A 6,116-nucleotide genomic window follows, 5' to 3' on the forward strand; every position below is an offset into this window, starting at 1 on the left:
GGTGGGGAGGGGGGAGGGTCTCCCAGCTCTGTTCTGTCCCACCCATCGCTTTGGGTTTCCGAGTCTGGGACCCAGCAATGCCTCGCTCCTGCAGGCTATGTCACTCCATGAAACTGCCTCCTGTGTTACTCTCAGTGAGGTGAGATGAGGAATTGTGGAGGGGCAGGAACCCCAGCCCTGCCCACTCTACAGGGGATGAGCCCCCGATTGAAGTCTGGATGGGCCAGTCACCTGGAACCTGCTTCCCACCATCCCCAATGTCTGCCCAGCCCCCTGCCTGGCCCCCTGCCTGCTGCTCTGGGCCCTGAGAAGCTACTAGAGTCGTGGAGTGTTCAGCCAGGGGTCTGGCTTAGACTGACCTCAGGCACCCTCTGAACGTCAGGGGCCTTTTCAACTCTCTCAGCTTTGGTTTCTTCATTCGTAAAATGGGGTGATCATTGTGCCTCCCTACGCAAGAGGGTGTGAGTGAAGCGAGCTCAGTTGCTCAAAAGTAAGCACTTTGCAAATTCTGCATCACGCTGCTGATGCTGGGGAGGCCCCGGTGCTGCTGCCAACCAGGAGCAGGTGCCGGTGTTCCAATGTGGCCTGTCCAGCTGAAGCCTCCGGTCAGCTCAGCTCTGACCAGGTCTGCCCAGACTCAGGCTGCCCTCTGGTCAGCGGGTGGAGAGTCCCAGCCCTCCAACTTGAGTCTCTGGCCAGCTCCTGGATCTGAACCCCACCCACATGCTGGGCCAGTGACGGGGGCTCTGCTGGGCCACCTCCCCTGCATTCAGACCCGTGTGTGGTGTATGGTCTCCACCTCATCTTACCAGCCCCATGTTATGCAGGAAACCCGTCCACACCATTGCAGAAGTTCCTAAATGCTCTGCACACATGTTGGCCTACCAGTTGGGAGTTTGTGCCACACCCTCCCTCCTGTCCAGGACTGCGGCCAGACAGCCTGGTTCTCAGACAATTCACACACTGCCTGTTGGTTCACTTGTTCTACCTTTCTCAAACCCCAAGGAGGGCATCGTCCCCACTTTAAACATGACCTGAGCCTCTCACAGGATGGAACAAATGAGAACTTAGAGGATGGGAGCATTCCAAACAGAGGTGAAAGCAGGAAGGCTGCATGGAGGAGGCATCCCAATAGGGCTTGGGGGGATGGGAATTCTGTTTTAGGGAAAGGCCACAAAGCTGAAGAGAAAGTGTGACTACGGAGTGGGCAAGGCCTGCAGGGGTGCAGCTGGGAGGACACGCCTGGAGAACCCACAGGGACCAAGTGGCCAAAAGGATCCAGAGTCCAGATCAGGGAAACTGTCCTGCACAGGCCACTCTTGGGGCCTGGACCTGCTTAGCCGGCTGAGCAAAGTTGGGGAGAATAGGATCCTGGCTGGGCCAGCAGGATCCCGCCTGGACACCAACACATTGGCTTGGAGCAAGTCCTTTCCTTCATTTTCCCCATCTTGGCCTCAATTTCCCCATATGTAAAATGCAGCTTCGGATCCCTAAGGACCTTCCAGCAATGGATATGGAACCCCACACCATGCTGCTCGAGCTTGGCCCTACTTCAAGCTCAGGACTCTGGACGCCGAAGGCAGCTCTCCCAGTCAGACACCAGGCTGGACACGCCCCACCGTTGCTATGGCAGTGACGTTGCCCGGCAACAAGGGGCTGGAACTTGACTACTACAGGTTGCTATGGCAACCAGTCATGGCCTCCAGGGGCCTGGTCTCTGGTGGGGCCGGCCCAGTATTCAGCAGGTGGTCCAGACAGGGAGATCCCAGCCTTGGCGGTGGGCACCAGCAGAGGAGCCGGGGCCTGGTGGTTCCTGGTGGGGGTGAGGCTGCAGACTGCTGGCCGGGACTGAGGCTGGGCAGCCTCTTTCACACCCCAAAGCCATCCACCTGGACTCCCACAGGTCTCCCACCCAGCTCCGCAGACCTGCATATTTCTCGTAACGCTGGGCATTTTACCTTTCTCACTGCTATTGTGATTGGACTCCTCCATTACAGGCTCTAACTGGTTATTGTTTGCTTTTATGGAAACTGTTGCCTTCTTGGTGATAATTTTTCCTACCTGCCCTAACATCGTTTCCCATAGCTTTTCAGTGATCCCTTAAGTTTTCTGGGTCGACCATCACTTCATCTATCAATAATGATAATTTTGTTTCTTTCTTGCCGATATTTTTACTTTCTAATTTTTCTTATTTGTAATGGCAAATGCTAATCCTACTAAGCAAAACGGAGGTGGCATGCATGTCCTTAATCATAATGGGACCCTTCTGTTGTGTCCCCATTACACTACCATTGTATAGGTTTGCTGTGTGCCCAACCCTGGTCCCAGCACTCCACCTGCGAATCCTCAGCTCTGCTCTATGGGGTGGGCACTGTTCTTATTCTGCCTTCAGAAGAGGTGACAGGCAGAGCAGTAATGAACTTACCCAGTGTCACTCAGCTGAGACTGAAGCTGGGCTCTGGTCCTGGCTGCCCCTTGACTGGACGCATCCGCTAAGACCCTGCAGGAGCCATCGGCCAAACGCCTTTGCAGCATCTGTTGAAATCATACCATTTCTTTTTATCCTGTGACTTACTATACACAGTCTCCAATATTGAACCACGCTTGCATCTCTGAGAAGAACTTAGTCATGGTGTGGAATCATTTTAATGTATTTAAATTGCAAGCCGTGGGTGGCTTCTCCTTTACTGCGCCCCCCGCACCCCCCAGCCGCCCCCCCTAAACCCAGTCTCAGTGTGGCCTCCTCTCCACACTGGAAGGAGGTGAAAGAGTGGTTGGTGGTGGTGTGGACATTTCTGAAACATGGGTTTGATCATTTTCTGAAGACCTGTTTGTGGGTAGAAAGAAGGGCAGCAGCTCCAGTCAGAAGCGAGGAGACTCCTTGACTCAGTTCTGAACTCATCAAATTTACCAGTTTTCTTTCCAGAAGCTGTTTGGGGGTCCAGAGAGAAGTGAGCTCTTGACTTGCCCGTTATAAGCTCACAGGATACATTTGAAATGTGACCCGAGTGGACATTTTCAAACCAGAGGAGTCGGGATGTGCGGGGTGGAGCACACAGCTGAAAGGAGATGCTGACTCGTGTCTTAGAGGACAGAATCAGAACATGGTGGTAAAGAGGCAACAGGCCCCAAATGGAGTCACTTGTGCTGCATCCATATCACCAAACTGACTGAACACCTTACCCATCTGCAGTTGCAGCCTCTCCCAGTAATTAACAGTCAGCCTGGGATTTCCTGGCCAGCACCAGGGAGGCCATCCCCCAAACCCCTTCTGTCCCCCAAAGGACGGTGGCAGAAAACTGAGACTATCCACTCTTCAACAGAAATTCCCCCACCCCCTTCCTGTCTATAAAAACCTCTCCTTTTTGCAGCTCAGAGGAGGTCTCTCTACTTGCCAAATGGGACACTGCCCGATTCATGAATTGTTGAATAAGGTCAGATTGATCTTTAACTTTACTATTGAATTTTTGTTGTTGACAGTGGGTTGGAAGAACATGGGGGGTGCTGTTGTAAGGGCTACAGTGTGAAGACTGTCAGTCAGATATTTTGATTGGGGGGTGGGGGGGAGTGGGCATTGACTCCTATCAACACCAGAAGGCGATGGTGGGATAGGGTTAGAAGAATAAAGAGAAGAGCGAGAGCCACAGAGGACAGAAGGGCCAGGTGCAGAAGCTAGGAGTCCCAAAAGGAGGAAGATATTGCAACAGGGAAGAGCAAATATTTGAAAAACAATAGAGGAGATAAATTTTCCAGAATTGAAGAAAAATAAACAAACTCAGACTGAAAGGACTCACAGACTGAAATTGGAGAGATACAGAGAAATCCAACATGTTAGAAAGTTCTAGAAACATCCTGGGAGAAAGAACATGGCACAAGAACCGATGGATGCTGGACTTCTCAACAGAAAATAAGGAGACCACAAAGTAATATTTTTTAAAGTATTGAAGGAAACAAACTTCGCACCTAGAATTTTACATCCAGCCAAATTGAAAGTATAATTAAAGTATCCTCAGGAATACCAGGCTTTAGAATGTTTCTCAACCCCAAGACTCTCATTAATAATACTTTGTATTTCATAAGTAGCACAAATGCAGGAGAAGCTCCAAGAGGTATGGAACATCAGGATTACCAAGCATCTTGGGATGTGAATTAATTGTCTTAAACAAAAGCAAAGAAAAATATCACATCCACAATAACTCAGAGCTACAATTCTGGACAATACCAACAGCTAAAATACTTGACTATTAAGGGAAGACATAACTAGAGGGGTACACAGGGCTAACAAAGCAAAAGGGTCTAAATCAAGGGCAGTGGCCACACAATAGAAATAATAAAAGGAAGTCAGTAGAAGAAAACTCACCATACTCAGTGAGAAAGAAATAGGAAAAGTTATACAGCGAGTGTAAATTTTTAATAAGATGGCAAAACTGATTCTTGATATAACAGTAATTACTAAAACTGTAAGTAAATTAAATTCCAATTAAGAGGTATAAGTAGATTAGATTTAAAAATTTCAACAATGGATTGCCTAAAAGATACAAAGTTTAGAACAAAAATGTTGGCAAAAGACATACCAGACAAGTAATGAACCAGAGGAAACTGGGTTGACACCTTAATATATGACATTCAAATTTGAGACAAAAAAGTAAAAATAGAAAAAAACAACAACAAAGAAGGCCACCACAGCATGCTAATGAAAGGGGTCACACTCCTCAGTCATTCTGACACGTAAGACGACGCCTCAGTGAGCAGCACATCTCATCTGCCAGAGTTGCAGGGAGAAGGAGATAGTTCAACACTTTTTGTAAAATATATATTTTTATTGATTTCGGAGGGGAAGGGAGAGGGAGAGATAGAAACATCCATGATGAGAGAGAATCACTGATTGGCTGCCTCCTGCACACCCCCTACTGGGGATCGAGTCTGCAACCCAGGCGTGTGCCCTTGGCCAGAATCTAACCCCACACCCTTCAGTCCACAGGCCTACCCTCTAGCCACTGAGCCAAACCGGCTAGGGCTATTTCAACACTTTTAACTGGAGATTTTAACTAAAAAAAAAAAAAATAACTATTTAATAATTCAAGCAGACAAAAATGAGCAGAATCTGTAAATCCTGAACTATTAACCAGTTAACTGCCATGCATCCAAAACAGAAACCATCCCCACACGCCACGATATTTTGAATTTAATTTAAAAAATCAATTTGCAATGAATATTATAAAAATAAATATATTACTCACAATTCAGGTGTTCTTGAATATTTTCAGTTGAAAATTCTCACGAAAAGTGATTTTAAAGTGTCTATATTTGCTTACAAAGGGTTAAATATGCATAGGCCTCTATAACCATCAAACAGAGATGTAGAATATTTACAGAAACAGACCATGTGTTAGGCCCCAGAGAAGCCTCGATAAATTCCCAAGGTGAAATTCCATGCAGACGGAGCTTCTGAGCTTGGTTTGTTCGCCTAAGGCCCCTTTGCCCGAGGAACGCCCTAAATGGGCCTGGTCAGTGGGTGCCCCGTCCTCCAGCTGGCTCCAGCCCAAGGGAGCACTACCCAACCCTGCAAGGAGGGCGAGTGAGGTCCAGGGATTTGTTGCCCACACCCTCCAGGCTGGCTGCATCCTCAGCTGAGGCCTCTGCTCCTACCAGGGGCCATGCCCTCTTCTTCCTCAGCCCTCACAGCCTGGGGTTTCCCTACCTCCTACCCACCCCTTTGTAAATGGTCACCCTTATCAAACACTTCTCAAATTACCCAGCTTGAACATGCCATCTGCTTTCTGCTAGGATCCTGATTAAACACAGGCCTTGCTCTTAAACAATAATGCAATTAAATTAGAAATTGGTAACAAAAGATTATAATAAAAGAAATTCTATTGTAAATAACATTGTTAAATAACTCATGGGTTTAAAAGGAGATTATCAGGGACATTAAGAAATATTTAGATCTGAATGATAATGAAAGCATTGTATGTACAAATTTGTGAGAGTCAACTGAGGTAGTGATGTAGAAGGAATTTTGTAGCTTTAAATAGATCAGAAAACCAGAAGGTTTAAAAATGAATGAGCTAAGCATTTAGCTCACGTGTGAGCAATAGACCAAATCCAAAGAACCT

This window comes from Myotis brandtii, unplaced genomic scaffold (genome assembly GCF_000412655.1).
Source record: "Myotis brandtii unplaced genomic scaffold, ASM41265v1 scaffold112, whole genome shotgun sequence".
Taxonomy (NCBI): domain Eukaryota; kingdom Metazoa; phylum Chordata; class Mammalia; order Chiroptera; family Vespertilionidae; genus Myotis; species Myotis brandtii.